The 19,815-nt window shown below is 53.7% G+C and overlaps 1 pseudogene; it reads right to left on the bottom strand.

Annotated features, from left to right (window-relative positions):
• Nucleotides 1–367: 367 nt before the first annotated feature.
• LOC142908924 (volume-regulated anion channel subunit LRRC8E-like) overlaps nucleotides 368–19,815 on the bottom strand; it is a 121,824-nt pseudogene continuing 102,376 nt past the window's right edge.

Raw genomic sequence — 19,815 nt, 5'->3', positions numbered from 1 at the left:
GACAACAGGGTATTGCATGTCAGGAATCACATCCTTTACAGATGGGATTAAATCACACACACAAACTGACACACACTGACACACACAGAGGATTCATAATGGTTGTCTCTCTCTCTCTCAGGGGATTCATAATAGCACTCTCTCTCTTTCTCAATGGATTCATAATGGCTGTGTCTCTCTGGGGATTTGCAATGGTTAAGACGGAGACATCGAGATGCTGGGTTTCCAGCTCTGGGTCCATGTGTATCAGCATCTCCTTTGGCCACGCGTCTCTTCAAGGAGGGTCCTGGCGGCATGGCCTCGCAGGGACAATCAGAACACCCAAGGCAACGAAATCAACAGGACGTAGCAAACAAAGACAGCCTGGTCAAGATGGGGAAGCGTTTTAATGTTTGCATTCACGCTCTCGAGCATCCCGGCGGAAGCGGCGAGAAGAAGCGATTCACGGACCGCCCTTAAAAGCTGGGGGCTATGATCAAGCGCTTGGAGCCAACGGAGAAAAACAAAAAACCGGGGGTCCAAATTGGTCAACGGTGGCTTCCCCTAATACAGGTTTTGTATTTATTTTGGTGTTAGATCCCTTATCAGTGACTACACTCAGACCTGTCAACCCCTTATCAGTGACTACACTCAGACCTGTCAACCCCCTATCAATGCCTACACCCAGACCTAACAATCTCTAATCAATGGCTACACCCAGACCTGTCAACCCCTTATCAGTGCCTACACCCAGACCTGTCAATCTCTAATCAATGCCTACACCCAGACCTGTCAATCTCTAATCAATGCCTACACTCAGACCTGTCAACCCCTTATCAGTGCCTACACCCAGACCTGTAAATCTCTAATCAATGCCTACACCCAGACCTGTCAATCTCTAATCAATGCCTACACCCAGACCTGTCAACCCCTTATCAGTGCCTACACCCAGACCTGTCAATCTATAATCAATGCCTACACCCAGACTGTCAATCTCTAATCAATGCCTACACCCAGATCTGTCAATCTCTAATCAATGCCTAAACCCTGACCTGTCAACCCCTTATCAGTGCCTACACCCAGACCTGTCAATCCCTATTCAGTGCCTACACCCAGACCTGTCAACCCCTAATCATACAAACTCCACTCACTCTCACTGTAGAATAGGGGGAGATAGAACAGGGGGAGATTATACAAATTATCAGACAAGCTACTTCACGTGACTTTCAGCCACGGATTATTCAATGCGCATAACTGTAGTTTGCGGCTACATGAACCAACTGTTCGATCAATAAAACACAGACACAAGACCGTGTATTATTAGGCCCACCCTAGACTTACTGGACGTGTGCGACCCACTCGGCCCAAACTCAGTCCGGTGGTCGTCTGGACCTTCATAGGTGTCTACGCCTTGGTAATTGAGACGTTAACTACCTTACCTGATATACAGGAGGTCGTGGTTGTAATTACTGGTAAAAGCATCTCAGTGTCTTGGGGTTCCCTCCCAGTTTCTTGCGTTTCTCTCCCGGCTTCCAGAGGGGCTCTGCGTCGTTCTGCTGGGCTCGCCCCGCATCGCCTCCTTCACCCGCGCGGGCAGCGACTCAAAGAGCTCTTCCTCCACCACCAGCCCCCCGCGCCTCAGCTCCGCGCACTCCCCCAGCTCGGCCGGCAGCTCCGTCAGCCGGTTCCCCACCAGTTCCAACCTGCGCAGCCTCCTCAGTCTCCCCACCAGGCCGCTGAGTTCGCACAGCTCGTTGTTGGCGAGCGCCAGCGTCCGCAATCCCTCGCACCGGAACAACTCATCGGGCAGACGCCGCAGGGCATTGCCCGACAGAAGGAGGGTGCTCAGCTGAGTCAGCAGCCACACGTCGGGCGGCAGGGCAGCGATGGCGTTGCGGCTCAGGTCGAGGGGGCGCAGGCCGTGCAGGCGGAGCAGCCCCGCAGGCAGCTCGCCCTCGATGAGGTTCCCGTCGAGGAAGAGCGAGCGCAGGGCCGGCGACCCCGCCCCCGCCGCGAACCGTGGGACGCTCACGAGGGCGTTATCCTAAAGGCTCAGGACGGCGAGGTGCTCCCAGGCGGCCGCCGGCAGCGACGCGTCATCGCCGTCGCCCAGCGAGCGGAGGCCGTTGCGGGACAGGTCGAGGTCGCTCAAGCGTCCCAGCGCCAGCAGGGGCCGCGGAAGCTCGGCGGGCTCCAGGCCGCAGCGCGTCAGCCGCAGCGTCTCCAAGCCGCGCAGCTTGCTCAGGGGCGCCGGCGACTCGAGGCGCACGCCGCCGTTGTCGAGGGCGAACGCGCGCAGGCCGCCGCCAGCGACGGCGGCCAGGCCGGGCGGGAGGCGGGCGACGCTTGTCGTCAGGCGCAGGCCCCGCAGGCGCCTGAGGCCGCCCAGCGGCTTAAGGAGCGCGGGCGTCAGGGGCCCCTCCAGGGACAGCTCCTCCAGGTGGCGCATTTCACGCAGCCAGCCCGGGACCTCCGCCTTGACCGCAAACTTCACCTGCAAGAGGGCGCGGGGGGGGGCGGACGCCGCGAATGGCAACGGTGAATATCGGTCCCCGACACTGCGACTTAAATACATTTGGTGGGGGAGGTGACTTTTTGGTGATGTCACGGCCGGGTCAGTGGAGCCGAATGGACCGCTCCGACCGACCCACCCTCGCGCCCGCCCGCCCATCCACCCACCCACGCACCTCCAACTGGTGCAGCTCCTCACTGAGGAAGGCGAGTGCGCGATTGTCGACGCTCACGGTGCAGTTCAGCAGCCGGAGTTGGTGCAGGTTCACCAACTGCACCACCGCCGCCCCCAGCGTCACCCCGTGCATCGAGTCCAGCGTCAGCACCTTCGGTGGGGGATTGGGTATGAGGGTGAGTGAGTTGGTGGGTGAGTGGGTGAGTGGGTGTGTGGGTCAGTGGGTATGTGGGTGAGTTGGTTGGGCGAGTGGATGAGTTGGTAGACGAGTGGATGTTTGGGTGAGTGAGTTGGTGGGTGAGTGGGTGTGTGAGTTGGTGGGTGTATGGGTGAGTGGATGGGTGTGTGGGTGAGTGGGTTGGTGAGTGAGTGGGTGTGTGGGTGGGTGTGTGCGTGGGTGGGTGTGTTGGCAAGCGAGTGGGTGAGTGAGCAAGTGGGTGAGTGTGTGCGAGAGTGGTTGGGTGGGTGTGTGGGCGAGTTGGTGGGTAAGTGGGTGTCTGGGTGAGTGAATTGATGGGTGAGTGAGCAGGTGGGTGGGTGGGTGGGTGCATGGGTGTGTCCACGGGCACCTGTATCTGAGTGAGGCGGTATGTGTCCACTGGCACCGCTGCCAGCTTGCAGAGGCGTAGCTCGCTCTCGCCCTGCGCGTTGATCTCAAGCAGCCCCGTCAGATGCGACAGGGTCCACACTTGATCCACGTTGACCTGCCTCAGCTTATTTTCGCTCACCTGCAGCAGCAGCAGCAACAGCACCAGCAGCCAAGCATGGATGGATTTTATTTGTTTCAGCAGCGAGGGCCCAATGAGCCGTACCGCCCCATGTTATACATATGTAGTGAGCAACTTCCGAGACACATCGCGTAGAGGCCTTCTTATTTATTCTCACACTGGACAATACGTATATGTAAACGTCTCTACGTGGCTACACAACCCCATCGTCGGCGTCCAACTACACAGTTACTTGACTTAGCGCAGCGACGGCGACGATGAGAGCCCTGCAGAAGATCGACCACGTGGCAGGACGGCAAAGAGAGATGACGGCGAGCGGCGACGCAGCCAGGACTCAGGACCCCCTCATGTACACCCCGGTGCGGCCAAGCCCCGCCTCCGGCCACGCCCCCTTCCAGAATCTTCAAGCAGGTTCCCGGTGCTTGCGGTCTGACTCAGCCTTTGACCTTTACTACCGATACGCCCCCCCCCCTTATAATTAGTCATTACATAACTTGCCTATAACTGCGATTACCCCTCCAGGCCGACAGGTGACACCCTGTCATTACACATGGACTAACACGACTCAGACAGAGACCCAAAGACTCAACATCCCCCCTATAGCCTCGATGGACTGTTGGGGCAAGTGCTGTTAGCGAGCACCGATGCAGGCCAGGCCAGAACGGCACACGAGGGGGTGGGTGGCCAGCACCACACTCACCACACAGAGACCCACAGTTTGTTGTCCTAACACCGCATCTCTGATCAGCGCGGTCGGCTCCGTCCAGTGTACGGCGTGCGTGCAGCGCACAGCGTGCTCTGCGAGCGGCTTCTCCTCACCTCGGACAGGAAGACGGAGAACTTGGATGCGTAGCACGGGTCGTACTTGTCCACTAGGTGCAGGAGGAAGGCGAAGTCGTTGCGCACGTCCGGAATGTCGTCCACCCCCGTCTCCTGGCGCGTCTCCGCGAAGCTGTACTCCTTGAGCCTGCAGTGTCAGCGCCCCCCCCCACCCCCCAGCACAGAGAACTCAGTGCCCGTCGACCCTCGTCCCGACGCGGAAGATCTCCCATAAAGCCACTAGTAAAACGTTACGTTTAAATCTTTGTTGCAGTGTCGCCGTCCGCGCTAACCGCGTCTCCACGATCGCCGAAAAGCCCGTAGGCCAAAGCCAGAAGGCTGCCAGACGGCGATCCGGTGCCACACAACCGCTCTGCGGCAGCACCGCCGCCCCCCCCCCTCTCACCTGCAGGTCACCACCCAGTAGACGACGTAGGCACAGGTGAGCGCGTAAACACACATCGTGGTCGCGTAGGCCATCCACATCATGCGGAAGATGCGCCACAGCCCGTGGACGCAGTAGAAGTTCCCGTAGCCCGTGATGTACTCGCCTTCCACGCAGTGGATGTGGTAGCGCATATTGGGCCAGGCGTAGCCGGTGTACGCGAGCACCACCAGCGCCTGCAGCAAGCGGGCCGCCGTCTGCAACACGTATATCCTGTGGAGCCCGCCGCCCGCCTCCGTGTGAGCGCGGAGTTTCTTCACCTTCTCGAAGAGAGCCTTAGCCTGCTCGCCCTCCTTGTCCAGGATGCGATCATCCGATGGCGTCTGCCGGTCCTCGCTCTGCCCCGGGGGGGACCGGTCGGGTGGTGCGGCCTCGCCGGGGTCGACAAACTGGACGGAGGGCCGGGGCGGTCCCGGCGGAGACTCAGGAGGCAGCTTCTCCATGGGGATTTCGCCGGATCTCGGGTCGCTGCGTACGTGGGATTGCGTGGACATCGGGCAACGCGTCATGACGCAGAGAAGCACAGAGACCCATAGAGACTCACAGAGACCCTTAGAGACTCAGAGACCCATAGAGACTCACAGAGACCCGCAGAGACCCACAGAGACCCATAGAGACTCACAGAGACCCATAGAGACTCAGCGACCCATAGAGACTCAATGAGACCCATAGAGACTCACAGAGACCCATGGAGACTCACAGAGATCCTTAGAGACTCAGAGACCCATAGAGACTCACAGAGACCCACAGAGACCCACAGAGACCCATAGAGACCCACAGAGACCCATAGAGACTCACAGATACCCACAGAGACCCATCGAGACTCACAGAGACCCGTAGAGACCCACAAAGACCCATACAGACTCACAGACACCCACATCACACACGCACACAAAGATCCCCTGTATAGCCTTAACAGACGGTAGGGGCAAGTGCTGTTAGCGAGCACTTATGAAGGCTGGAATTGTACAAGAGGGGGTGGGTGGCCAGCACCACGCCTGGTCGCCTTTGTCTCCCCAGTGGCGATGTTTACCAGGTACTCATTTGAGACCGAGTCGACCTAGGGGAGGCCCAGAACTGGTTCAGATAATCGTCGCTGGTCTTGGCCGTGAGCGGGAATCGAACCTGGGTCGCCGGGTTCATAGCGCAGGTCGCTAACCGCTTCACTACCGCTCCCCACAAAAACAAAACAAAGATCCCCCGTATAGCCTTAACAGACTGTAGGGGCAAGTGCTGTTAGCGAGCACCTATGAAGGCTGGAACGGTATACGAGGGGGTGGGCAGCCAGCACGACGCCCGACCGCCTTTGTCTCCGCAGTGGCAATGTTTTTATTCACCACACCAGGTACTCATTTGAGGCTGAGTCGACCTAGGGGAGGCCCAGGACCGGTTCAGATAATCGTCACTGGTGTTAGCCGTGAGCGGGAATCGAACCCGGGTCGCCAGGTTCATACCACAGCAGCGCGCTAACCGCTATACTACCGCTCCCCACACACACGTCACACACACGTACACACACACGCACACCGCCAACCGTAAGCCAAACCGGTTATGAAACGCAGGGGGATAGAGATATGTGTGAACGGGCTCGCTGCCCCAAACCCACGCGGGGTCCCCCTGCAGGGAGAAAGGGGAACTTTTTAGGTTTTTTTTACTTAAGGGGGGAAGGAATGACAAAGGCAAGAGAGGGGATAATAATAACCAGGAAGGAGCCGTGGGCCGTCTCTCCGTCAGCCCCCTTCTGACCTGCAGCTCTCCGCCGTGGCGGGCAGCGACGGCCGCAACGCCGCCGCCGTTGTTGCCACCCCATCAAGCGCGGCCTCGTGGACGGCGTGCGTGGTCCACTGCGAATCCATGCACTTGCCCAGCACGGACACAAAGTGCTCAATCTTGGAGCTCGTCTCCGGGAACCTGAACCAGAAGTTTCTGGTGGCCGTCAGGACGAGCGTGTGCAGCACCACGAGGTGCGGGAAGTACTTGCTGATCCACAGCCCCGCGTTGTCGTAGCAGAACTGGTTGATCAACCGGTACTGGTACTGGTCGAAGCCGGTCTGGGCGAGTGTGGGAACGCACGCAGAAGGGCAAAGTGAACTGGCGTGGCGGTGATATCGCATGCCCCTCCCTTGCAGGGTGACAGAGCTGGCTCAAATCTGGCTTTCGCCTGATGATGTCGGTTGTAATTACTGGCAAAACGTCACCGTACTCAAGATCGTCAATGTTGTGGCTTTGCTCTCCAACACACTGGTGTGCTGTACTAGGATATTACACTATACACTACACTATACACTACACTATACACTACACTATATATTACACTACACTATACATTACACTATACACTACACACCACATTATAGTATTCACTACACTATACATTACACTATACATTACACTACACTATACATTACACCACACGTTATACATTACACTACACTATACATTACACTATAATGTACATTACAATATACACTGCACTATACATTACACTATACACTACACTACTATAGACACTATACATTACAGTTTAACACGTAGGCTTTCGCGACCAATATTATTCTTAATAAAGGTTTTTGGGTTAGATCGCGTTTATTTTAATGTGTCGTAACCCTCCACCACCCGACACGGCCAATCAGCAAAAAAAAGTGTCACGTTGACAAAAGACAAATAATTCACTACTTTAGCCCACCGGTGTGTTGAAGAGTGAATCCACATTTACAGATTGAGTACGACGTTTCGCTGGTAAATACATCCAGCATCATCGGGCAATTCGCCAGAATGGTAAAGCCCTCGCTTGCTCCCGGTTTTATATAGAGCAGCAGGATGACGTCATCACTTAACTCATATCAGGTGCAGTGATTAGAGGCGGAGGGGGGGGGGTATTGTAATTATATAATCGATTAGTAATCAGTCATTGGTTATGATTAGTAATGAGTTGTAGATTAGTAATTCTTTAAATCAAAATGTAATGTGTATTATTTAATAATACGCTTCCAGGCCGCACTAAGCCGGTAGCTGTCAGAGCGATTAAAGTTATTCTTGTTCCTCTCAATTTCAATGGATTCTCTAATTAGTCTTTGCCAGTAATAATTAGTTTTACACACCACTGCAACATTGTCAAAATCAATTGAGTGTCCTTGTTGACAAGCATGTTCTGCCACTGCCGACAGTTGTGTTTGAGATAATTTAATATTTCTCTGATGTTCTTTTAGTCTTACGCTGATGTTACGTCCCGTCTGCCCAATGTAGCAGCTGCCACATGAACAATTAATCCGATATACACCTTCTGTTGATAGTTTAGGTAATGCGTCTTTAGTGCAAGATACTAGTTTTTGAATATTGTGTACTGTACCAAATCTTACTGTAATGTTTTGCTTTTGCAAAACACGGGCTAATTTGTCAGTTACTCCTGAGATATATGGAATTTTTATTGTTTTAACAATCTGGTCGCTTTCAGCAGTATTGCTTTGCGATCGTGATTTGGCATTCAATGCTCTGTTAATTTGAGCATTATTGTAGCCATTCTGTCGTAGTGCGTCTTTAACGTGTTTAATCTCTCTCACTAGACTCTCACCATCTGACACTGTTTTAGCCCGATGTATGAGCGTCTTGATAAGAGAGGATTTCTGAGCTGGATGATGATGTGATTCTGCATTCAGATAGGCATCAGTGTGCGTTTGCTTTCTGTAAACGCTGTGTGTTATTTTACCGTTTAGGCCATGTCCAAGCAAAATATCTAGGAATGGGAGTGTGTTATTCACCTCCATTTCCATGGTGAACTGGATGGCCGGGTTTTGTGCATTGAGATGATTTAGAAAATCATTAAGTGTATCTTTACCATGTGGCCAGACAACCAAAGTGTCATCCACATATCTAAACCAAAAGGATGGTTTTAATGTGCTCGAGGCAAGTGCTCTTATTTCAAAGTTTTCCATGTACAAATTTGCTATAGCAGGAGATAAAGGAGAACCCATTACTGCTCCTTCTTTTTGTTTAAAGAAATCCCCTCTCCATAAGAAGTAAGTGTTATTTAAACAATGGCCAGCAAGTTTCGGAATATCTTTTGGTAAACCGGTTTTCTTTACTAGTGTATCAAGTAATTTAAGCGATTCGTCCACTGGAACCTTAGTGAATAGAGAAATCACATCAAAACTTACCAGAATATCATCAGGAGTAAGTTTAATATCTTTAATCACATTCACAAGATGTTCTGAATTTTTTATGAATGAAGATGTCTTACCGATGTAGGGCTGTATTTGTTTGGTTATATATTTTGCTAATTGATATGTGGCAGAGCCAATTGTACTGACTATGGGTCGTAATGGGATGCCGATTTTATGAATCTTTGGTAGCCCATAGAGTCTAGGTGGTTTTGAGGCCCTTGGCTTAATTAGGTATTGCTCATTTTTAGGGATTAATGAATTTGCAATTATTGCAGTGGTCTTACGTTCTAAAGTATTAGTTGGATCTCGTTTAATTTTAATGCAAGTACTTTCCTCTAGTAAATTTCTAATTTTATTATCATAATCGGCTCGTGACATCACTACAGTAGTGCGGCCTTTATCAGCTGCTAGGATTTGGATATCCTTATTTACACGCAGCTCTCTTAAGGCTTTTGCCGTTACCCCACGCACAATTCCAGTGGATGAGATAATTGCTGAGGTAGAATCAGCAGTTAGACTCCTTCCACATAATGAGGCAGAGATAACTAGACATGAGGTTGCTAAAATAATTGGGAATAGCAAAGTTCCAAAAGTAAATATTAGCTCTACCAGCGAAACGTCACAGTACTCAAACTGTAAATGTGGATTCACTCTTCAACACACCGGTGGGCTAAAGTAGTGAATTATTTGTCTTTTGTCAACGTGACACTTTTTTTTTTGCTGATTGGCCGTGTCGGGTGGTGGAGGGTTACGACACATTTATAAATAAACGCGATCTAACCCAAAAACCTTTATTATGAACTATACATTACACTATACACTACACTATACACTACACTACTATAGACACTATACATTACACTATACACTACACTATACACTACACTATACATGACACTATTCCTCGGGCAACTGTCGGTGGCGCAGCCGGCCTTTCCGCTGGCAACCAGCGGTTCCCCCCCTGCACGGTGGTGCCGAGCCGGCCCGAGGGGGACCCTCACTCACCCTGTGGGCCCTGGGGTTGGCCACGAGGTCCCTCAGCACGGTCTCGTTCCACTCCTTCAGATCCACGTCGAAGCCGCTCGGCACCGGCACACACAGGATGCGCTCGTTCATGTTCTGGGCGGAGGCGGGGGAAGTGGGTACCGCGTGACCGTGAGGAGCGGTCGTCATGGTCACGTGACGCCGTGTGGTCTCCTGGAGGACGCCGCTCCACGCAGGTGGTTCACTTTGCGCAATTCCCGGTGTGTACGGGGGGGGGAGGCAACCCATATCGACCCAAGATTCGCTCTCTAGCCAGCGCTTTGAGTTAGCTCGCACGCAGAGTTGGAACCCACGACCTCCTGCGTGCCAGGCGAGGTAGTTAACATCTCGCGGCCACCGTGCTGATGAGACATACGCAGAGTCCGAATATGCAGCAGGGGTCAGGGATGGAACCTATGACCTCCTACACACCAGGCGAGGTCGTCAATATCTCCCGGCCACCGTGGCGCGATGTTATACAATATCCATGAGCAAGGCGGCGACATTGATGAATGTGCGTGGGGGGGCTCTCTGGAGCGTTGTTGGAACGACGCACCTGCAGCATCCCGGCAAAGATGCCGATCATGAACATGGGCACGGAGAGCATGTCGCACAACACGTCCCACCAGGGCTGAAGGATCTTGAGGTCCTGGTGACCCTCCAATGAGAAGGAGGAGGTCAGGGCTCCGATGGGAATCATGACTCGGGCCGAGACTGCACACAAGCAGACATCAGGCGCGCAGAAACACGCACAGAGAGACACTCGCACAGAGACGCGCACATAGAGATGCACACAGAGACACACATAGAGACACACACACAGAGACACACACAGACACACACAGAGACACACACAGAGACACACACGCAGACATCAGGCGTGCAAAAACACGCACACAGAGACACTCGCACAGAGGCGCGTACACAGAGACACACACACAGAGACACACACACAGAGACACACACAGAGACACGCACACAGAGACACATACACAGAGACACACACAGAGACACACACGCAGACATCAGACGCGCAGAAACACACACACAGAGACACGCACACAGAAACACACGCACAGAGACACACACACAGGCAACAAAGACACACACAGAGACACGCACACAGGCAACAGAGACACACACACAAAGACACGCACACAGGCAACAGAGACACACACACAGAGACACACACACAGACACACAGAGACACACACACAGAGACACACACACAGGCAACAAAGACGCACACAGAGACACCAACACAGGCAACAGAGACACACACACAGAGACACGCACACAGAGACACTCGCACACAGAGACATTCGCACAGACACACACACAGGCAACAAAGACAAAGATCCCCCGTGTAGCCTTAACAGACTGTAGGGGCAAGTGCTGTTAGCGAGCAACTATGAAGGCCGGAACGGTACACGAGGGGGTGGGTGGCCAGCACCACGCCCGACCGCCTTTGTCTCCCTAGTGGCAATGTTTACACACCGCACCAGGTACTCATTTGAGGCTGAGTCGACCTAGGGGAGGCCCGGGACCGGTTCAGATAATCGTCACTGGTGTTGGCCGTGAGCGGGAATCGAACCCGGGTCGCCAGGTTCATAGCGCAGCGCGCTAACCGCTACACTATCGCTCCCCACAAGGCAACAAAGTCGCACACACAGACACGCACACAGAGACACACACAGAGGCAGACACACACACAGGCAACAAAGACGCACACAGAGACACACACAGGCAGACACGCACACAGAGACACGCACACACAGAGACACACGCACACACAGGCAGACACACACAGAGGTGCACACAGAGACACACACGCACAGAAACACGCACACAGAGACACTCGCACAGAGACTCGCACAGAGACACGCACACAGAGACACACACAGACACACACACACAGAGACACACAGACACACACAGACACACAGAGACAGACACACACACAGAGACAACACAAATGTCTCCCCGTGTAGTCTCCCTGACGGGCTGCGTGAGGCTGACAGAGCCACACAGAGACACACACACAGAGACACACACACAGAGACACGCACAGAAACACGCACACAGAGACACTCGCACAGAGACACTCGCACACAGACACACGCACACAGAGACACGCACACAGAGACACGCACAGAAACACGCACACAGAGACACTCGCACAGAGACTCGCACAGAGACACGCACACAGAGACACACAGAGACACGCACACACAGACACACACACAGAGAAACACACACACAGAGACACACACAAAGAGACACACACAGAGACACACACAGAGACACACACACACATACACACAGACACAACACAAATGTCTCCCCGTGTAGTCTCCCTGACGGGCTGCGTGAGGCTGACAGACACACACAGACACACACACAGACACACACATACACACACAGAGACAGACACACACAGACACACAGACACACACAGAGACATACCCACACACAGAGACACACACACAGAGACACACACAGAGACACACCCACACACATAGACACACACACACAGAGACACACACACACAGAGACTCACACAGATACACACAGACACAGAGACACACACACACAGAGACACACACACAGACACAACACAAATGTCTCCCCGTGTAGTCTCCCTGACGGGCTGCGTGAGGCTTACAGAGACACACACAGAGACACACACACACATACACACACACAGAGACACACACAGAGACAGACACACACAGAGACACACACAGAGACACACACACACACAGAGACACACACAGAGACTCACACAGATACACACACACAGAGACAGACACAACACAGAGACACACACAGACACACAGACAGAGACACACACAGATACACACAGACACACACACAGACACACACACACACACAGAGACACACACAGAGACACACACACACACCCACACACAGAGACACACACACACAGACACACACACAGAGACACAGACACAACACAAATGTCTCCCCGTGTAGTCTCCCTGACGGGCTGCGTGAGGCTGACAGACACACACACAGAGACACACACACACAGAGACACACACACAGATACACACACACAGATACACACACAGAGACACAGACAGAGACACACACAGAGACACAGACACAACACAAATGTCTCCCCGTGTAGTCTCCCTGACGGGCTGCGTGAGGCTGACAGAGCCCGCGCGTCTTTGTGGGCCTCAGGCTGTGAGGGCGAGAGGTCGGCTCCACTCTCTCACTCACCGCCCCCGTTGTGTCGCTCGCTCTCGTTCACGTTTTTGTTTTATTATAGTCGTAGTAGTTGTTGATGTTACAGTATTAGTTATTATAGCAGTTCATGTTTTTATTACTATTGTAACTGTTTATATAATTGCTGTTGTAAGTTGTTGATGTTATTATTGTTTATATTATTGCTGTTGTTAGTTGTTGATGTTATTATTAGTGTTATAGTTACGATTGTAGATGTTGTTGTTATTATAGTAGTAGTTATACTTATGATTATAGATGTTGTGGTGGTGGTTGTTAGTCTCCTCAGAACACACAGCCGCCTTCTCCCGCCAAATCGCGACACTTTGGAGGTGGAGGGAGAGGGTCGTGTGGGCGAAACCAACGCGAGCAGCGGGCGAGGAAGGGGTGAATGTAACTGGCGAACTTAAATTATTTTAATTTAGGGGGGTACACAGCAAACGCCACCGTTCACTAACGCCAGCGAGCCCCTCTTGCTTCTGGTCGCTATGGGTGAAATAATTAAACATCAAACAAATTCGCTACATTTATTCAGCGCGTCTTGAGTTTTGATACTTTTCATCCCCCTCCCCCTCTCCGGGCTATGCTTGGTATAGTCTGAAACGCAGCAGCGCCTTATCTAGTCTATGCTATTTACCATGGGCCTTAATCCGGGCTATGAAATAAAGTTCAATGTCGCGCGTACAATGGAGCTAACCAATTAAAAAACACCCACAAAATATCAACACCACGTGACTCGTGCGGGGGGGGGGGTGCCATCTTGGTAAGGGAAAAGCCACCACACCCCCCCTACCCAAGATGACTGCCCACACGTTGTTTGGTTGTTGGGGAGAACCTCTGATAACCAATAGCGACTATTAGGCGACTATTCACACTCGACTATTGCGGAGCTGTAGAAGCCCATCACGGTTTTACCCCGTCGTGGTCTTTGCGCAGGCAAATTGAGTTCTCAGGTCCGTACGGGCGTACAGCCGTTTCAATACGGGCAAACAACAATACAAATCCGTGTCGATTTGTTTGTGTTTCTTCCTTGTGATGGGACTTTGTAGGATTAACGTTGAGATTTATAAGGGGCACGGGGTGATCAGTAAGGTCTGAATTGGTCTGTAATAAGGTAGGGTACTGATAAGAGGTTGACAGCTGTGTAGTGTATAGTGTAGTATAATGTATAGGATGAACGTTGAGATTTATAAGGAGCACGGGGTGATCGACAAGGTCTGAATTGGTCTGTAATAAGGTAGGGCACTGATAAGTGGTTGAGAGTTATGCTACTGACACTAACGGTATGACTATGCATACGTAGCCATTCAGAGTGTTTAACGTCGGCCTGGGTGCTGCGGTCGTCCAGGCGGGCACCGTTCTGGCCCACGCAGTGGCCGCGTGTCGTGGGGAGGCCGGCGAGGCGACCACAGATGTCTCGTGGCCACAGTAAAGCGGAGGAGCGAGCCGGACGAATCATGGATGGGCGCGCTGCGCTGCAAGAATTCCGATTTTATCCGGCGAGCGGCGGGGCGAATTTTCAAAACATTTTCAGTCAGGGTAAATATGACACTTTTGCCGTATGTCCCTGATGGCAGCACCGCATTGACACCGGCAACGCCGCTTCCGTAAAGTGGTCCAGAGGCCTATTCTCTCTCTCCTAGCCTCTCTACTGCTAGCCTGTTCTCTCACGCTCCTAGCCACTCCACTGCTAGCCTGTTCTCTCACCCTCCTTAGCCTCTCCACTGCTAGCCTGTTCTCTCTCACTCTCCTAGCCTCTCCACTGCTAGCCTGTTCTCTCACACTCCTTAGCCTCTCCACTGCTAGCCTGTTCTCTCTCTCACTCTCCTAGCCTCTCCACTGCTAGCCTGTTCTCTCTCACGCTCCTAGCCTCTCTACTGCTAGCCTGTTCTCTCACTCTCCTTAGCCTCTCCACTGCTAGCCTGTTCTCTCACGCTCCTAGCCTCTCCACTGCTAGCCTGTTCTCTCACTCTCCTAGCCTCTCCACTGCTAGCCTGTTCTCTCACTCTCCTAGCCTCCACTGGTAGCCTGTTCTCTCTCTCCTAGCCTCTCCACTGGTAGCCTGTTCTCTCTCACTCTCCTAGCCTCTCCACTGCTAGCCTGTTCTCTCTCACTCTCCTAGCCTCTCCACTGCTAGCCTGTTCTCTCTCACGCTCCTAGCCTCTCTACTGCTAGCCTGTTCTCTCACTCTCCTTAGCCTCTCCACTGCTAGCCTGTTCTCTCACGCTCCTAGCCTCTCCACTGCTAGCCTGTTCTCTCTCCCCAAGCCTCTCCACTGCTGCCCTGTTCTCTCTCCCCAAGCCTCTCCACTGCTAGCCTGTTCTCTCACTCTCCTAGCCTCTCCACTGCTAGCCTGTTCTCTCACCCTCTCCTAGCCTCTCCACTGCTAGCCTGTTCTCTCTCCCTCTCCTAGCCTCTCCACTGCTCGCCTGTTCTCTCTCTCTCCTAGCCTCTCCACTGCTAGCCTGTTCTCTCTCATGCTCCTAGCCTCTCCACTGCTAGCCTGTTCTCTCACCCTCCTGGCCTCTCCACTGCTAGCCTGTTCTCTCACGCTCCTAGCCTCTCCACTGCTAGCCTGTTCTCTCACCCTCCTAGCCTCTCCACTGCTAGCCTGTTCTCTCACTCTCCTAGCCTCTCCACTGCTAGCCTGTTCTCTCACCCTCCTAGCCTCTCCACTGCTAGCCTGTTCTCTCTCACTCTCCTAGCCTCTCCACTGCTAGCCTGTTCTCTCTCACGCTCCTAGCCTCTCCACTGCTAGCCTGTTCTCTCACCTTCCTAGCCTCTCCACTGCTAGCCTGTTCTCTCTCACGCTCCTAGCCTCTCTACTGCTAGCCTGTTCTCTCACGCTCCTAGCCTCTTCACTGCTAGCCTGTTCTCTCACTCTCCTAGCCTCTCCACTGCTAGCCTGTTCGCTCACTCTCCTAGCCTCTACACTGCTAGCCTGTTCTCTCACTCTCCTAGCCTCTCCACTGCTAGCCTGTTCTCTCTCTCCTAGCCTCTCCACTGCTAGCCTGTTCTCTCTCACTCTCCTAGCCTCTCCACTGCTAGCCTGTTATCTCTCACTCTCCTAGCCTCTCCACTGCTAGCCTGTTCTCTCACGCTCCTAGCCTCTCTACTGCTAGCCTGTTCTCTCACTCTCATAGCCTCTCCACGACTAGCCTGTTCTCTCTCACCCTCCTAGCCTCTCTACTGCTAGCCCGTTCTCTCACACTCCTAGCCTCTCCACTGCTAGCCTGTTCTCTCACGCTCCTAGCCTCTCCACTGCTAGCCTGTTCTCTCTCTCCTAACCTCTCCACTGCTAGCCTGTTCTCTCACGCTCCTAGCCTCTCCACTGCTAGCCTGTTCTCTCACCCTCCTAGCCTCTCCACTGCTAGCCTGTTCTCTCTCACTCTCCTAGCCTCTCCACTGCCTGCCTGTTCTCTCTCACTCTCCTAGCCTCTCCACTGCTAGCCTGTTCTCTCTCACGCTCCTAGCCTCTCCACTGCTAGCCTGTTCTCTCACCCTCCTAGCCTCTCCACTGCTAGCCTGTTCTCTCTCCCGCTCCTAGCCTCTCTACTGCTAGCCTGTTCTCTCACGCTCCTAGCCTCTCCACTGCTAGCCTGTTCTCTCTCACTCTCCTAGCCTCTCCACTGCTAGCCTGTTCTCTCACCCTCCTAGCCTCTCCACTGCTAGCCTGTTCTCTCTCACTCTCCTAGCCTCTCCACTGCCTGCCTGTTCTCTCTCACTCTCCTAGCCTCTCCACTGCTAGCCTGTTCTCTCACGCTCCTAGCCTCTCCACTGCTAGCCTGTTCTCTCACCCTCCTAGCCTCTCCACTGCTAGCCTGTTCTCTCTCACGCTCCTAGCCTCTCCACTGCTAGCCTGTTCTCTCTCTCCTAGCCTCTCCACTGCTAGCCCTGTTCTCTCTCTCCTAGCCTCTCCACTGCTAGCCTGTTCTCTCTCACTCTCCTAGCCTCTCCACTGCTAGCCTGTTCTCTCTCACTCTCCTAGCCTCTCCACTGCTAGCCTGTTCTCTCTCACTCTCCTAGCCTCTCCACTGCTAGCCTGTTATCTCTCACTCTCCTAGCCTCTCCACTGCTAGCCTGTTCTCTCACGCTCCTAGCCTCTCTACTGCTAGCCTGTTCTCTCACTCTCATAGCCTCTCCACGGCTAGCCTGTTCTCTCTCACCCTCCTAGCCTCTCTACTGCTAGCCCGTTCTCTCACACTCCTAGCCTCTCCACTGCTAGCCTGTTCTCTCACGCTCCTAGCCTCTCCACTGCTAGCCTGTTCTCTCTCTCCTAGCCTCTCCACTGCTAGCCTGTTCTCTCACGCTCCTAGCCTCTCCACTGCTAGCCTGTTCTCTCACCCTCCTAGCCTCTCCACTGCTAGCCTGTTCTCTCTCACTCTCCTAGCCTCTCCACTGCCTGCCTGTTCTCTCTCACTCTCCTAGCCTCTCCACTGCTAGCCTGTTCTCTCTCACGCTCCTAGCCTCTCCACTGCTAGCCTGTTCTCTCACCCTCCTAGCCTCTCCACTGCTAGCCTGTTCTCTCTCCCGCTCCTAGCCTCTCTACTGCTAGCCTGTTCTCTCACGCTCCTAGCCTCTCCACTGCTAGCCTGTTCTCTCTCACTCTCCTAGCCTCTCCACTGCTAGCCTGTTCTCTCACCCTCCTAGCCTCTCCACTGCTAGCCTGTTCTCTCTCTCCTAGCCTCTCCACTGCTAGCCTGTTCTCTCTCACTCTCCTAGCCTCTCCACTGCTAGCCTGTTCTCTCTCACTCTCCTAGCCTCTCCACTGCTAGCCTGTTCTCTCTCACGCTCCTAGCCTCTCTACTGCTAGCCTGTTCTCTCACTCTCCTTAGCCTCTCCACTGCTAGCCTGTTCTCTCTCACGCTCCTAGCCTCTCTACTGCTAGCCTGTTCTCTCACTCTCCTTAGCCTCTCCACTGCTAGCCTGTTCTCTCACGCTCCTAGCCTCTCCACTGCTAGCCTGTTCTCTCTCACGCTCCTAGCCTCTCCACTGCTGCCCTGTTCTCTCTCCCCAAGCCTCTCCACTGCTAGCCTGTTCTCTCACTCTCCTAGCCTCTCCACTGCTAGCCTGTTCTCTCACCCTCTCCTAGCCTCTCCACTGCTAGCCTGTTCTCTCTCCCTCTCCTAGCCTCTCCACTGCTCGCCTGTTCTCTCTCTCTCCTAGCCTCTCCACTGCTAGCCTGTTCTCTCTCCCGCTCCTAGCCTCTCTACTGCTAGCCTGTTCTCTCACGCTCCTAGCCTCTCCACTGCTAGCCTGTTCTCTCTCACTCTCCTAGCCTCTCCACTGCTAGCCTGTTCTCTCACCCTCCTAGCCTCTCCACTGCTAGCCTGTTCTCTCTCACTCTCCTAGCCTCTCCACTGCCTGCCTGTTCTCTCTCACTCTCCTAGCCTCTCCACTGCTAGCCTGTTCTCTCACGCTCCTAGCCTCTCCACTGCTAGCCTGTTCTCTCACCCTCCTAGCCTCTCCACTGCTAGCCTGTTCTCTCTCACGCTCCTAGCCTCTCTACTGCTAGCCTATTCTCTCACGCTCCTAGCCTCTCCACTGCTAGCCTGTTCTCTCACTCTCCTAGCCTCTCCACTGCTAGCCTGTTCTCTCACTCTCCTAGCCTCTCCACTGCTAGCCTGTTCTCTCTCTCCTAGCCTCTCCACTGCTAGCCTGTTCTCTCTCACTCTCCTAGCCTCTCCACTGCTAGCCTGTTCTCTCTCACTCTCCTAGCCTCTCCACTGCTAGCCTGTTCTCTCTCACTCTCCTAGCCTCTCCACTGCTAGCCTGTTCTCTCTCACGCTCCTAGCCTCTCTACTGCTAGCCTGTTCTCTCACTCTCCTTAGCCTCTCCACTGCTAGCCTGTTCTCTCTCACGCTCCTAGCCTCTCTACTGCTAGCCTGTTCTCTCACTCTCCTTAGCCTCTCCACTGCTAGCCTGTTCTCTCACGCTCCTAGCCTCTCCACTGCTAGCCTGTTCTCTCTCACGCTCCTAGCCTCTCCACTGCTGCCCTGTTCTCTCTCCCCAAGCCTCTCCACTGCTAGCCTGTTCTCTCACTCTCCTAGCCTCTCCACTGCTAGCCTGTTCTCTCACCCTCTCCTAGCCTCTCCACTGCTAGCCTGTTCTCTCTCCCTCTCCTAGCCTCTCCACTGCTCGCCTGTTCTCTCTCTCTCCTAGCCTCTCCACTGCTAGCCTGTTCTCTCTCATGCTCCTAGCCTCTCCACTGCTAGCCTGTTCTCTCACCCTCCTGGCCTCTCCACTGCTAGCCTGTTCTCTCACGCTCCTAGCCTCTCCACTGCTAGCCTGTTCTCTCACCCTCCTAGCCTCTCCACTGCTAGCCTGTTCTCTCACTCTCCTAGCCTCTCCACTGCTAGCCTGTTCTCTCACCCTCCTAGCCTCTCCACTGCTAGCCTGTTCTCTCTCACTCTCCTAGCCTCTCCACTGCCTGCCTGTTCTCTCTCACTCTCCTAGCCTCTCCACTGCTAGCCTGTTCTCTCTCACGCTCCTAGCCTCTCCACTGCTAGCCTGTTCTCTCACCTTCCTTGCCTCTCCACTGCTAGCCTGTTCTCTCTCACGCTCCTAGCCTCTCTACTGCTAGCCTGTTCTCTCACGCTCCTAGCCTCTTCACTGCTAGCCTGTTCTCTCACTCTCCTAGCCTCTCCACTGCTAGCCTGTTCGCTCACTCTCCTAGCCTCTACACTGCTAGCCTGTTCTCTCTCACTCTCCTAGCCTCTCCAC

The sequence above is a fragment of the Petromyzon marinus genome, unplaced genomic scaffold (genome assembly GCF_048934315.1).
Source record: "Petromyzon marinus isolate PM22_M1 ecotype Great Lakes invasive population unplaced genomic scaffold, UKy_Petmar_22M1.pri1.0 PM_G_Scaffold_11, whole genome shotgun sequence".
NCBI lineage: Eukaryota > Metazoa > Chordata > Hyperoartia > Petromyzontiformes > Petromyzontidae > Petromyzon > Petromyzon marinus.
Note: the sequence above shows the minus strand (reverse complement) of the source record. Positions and strands in the feature narration are given on the sequence as shown.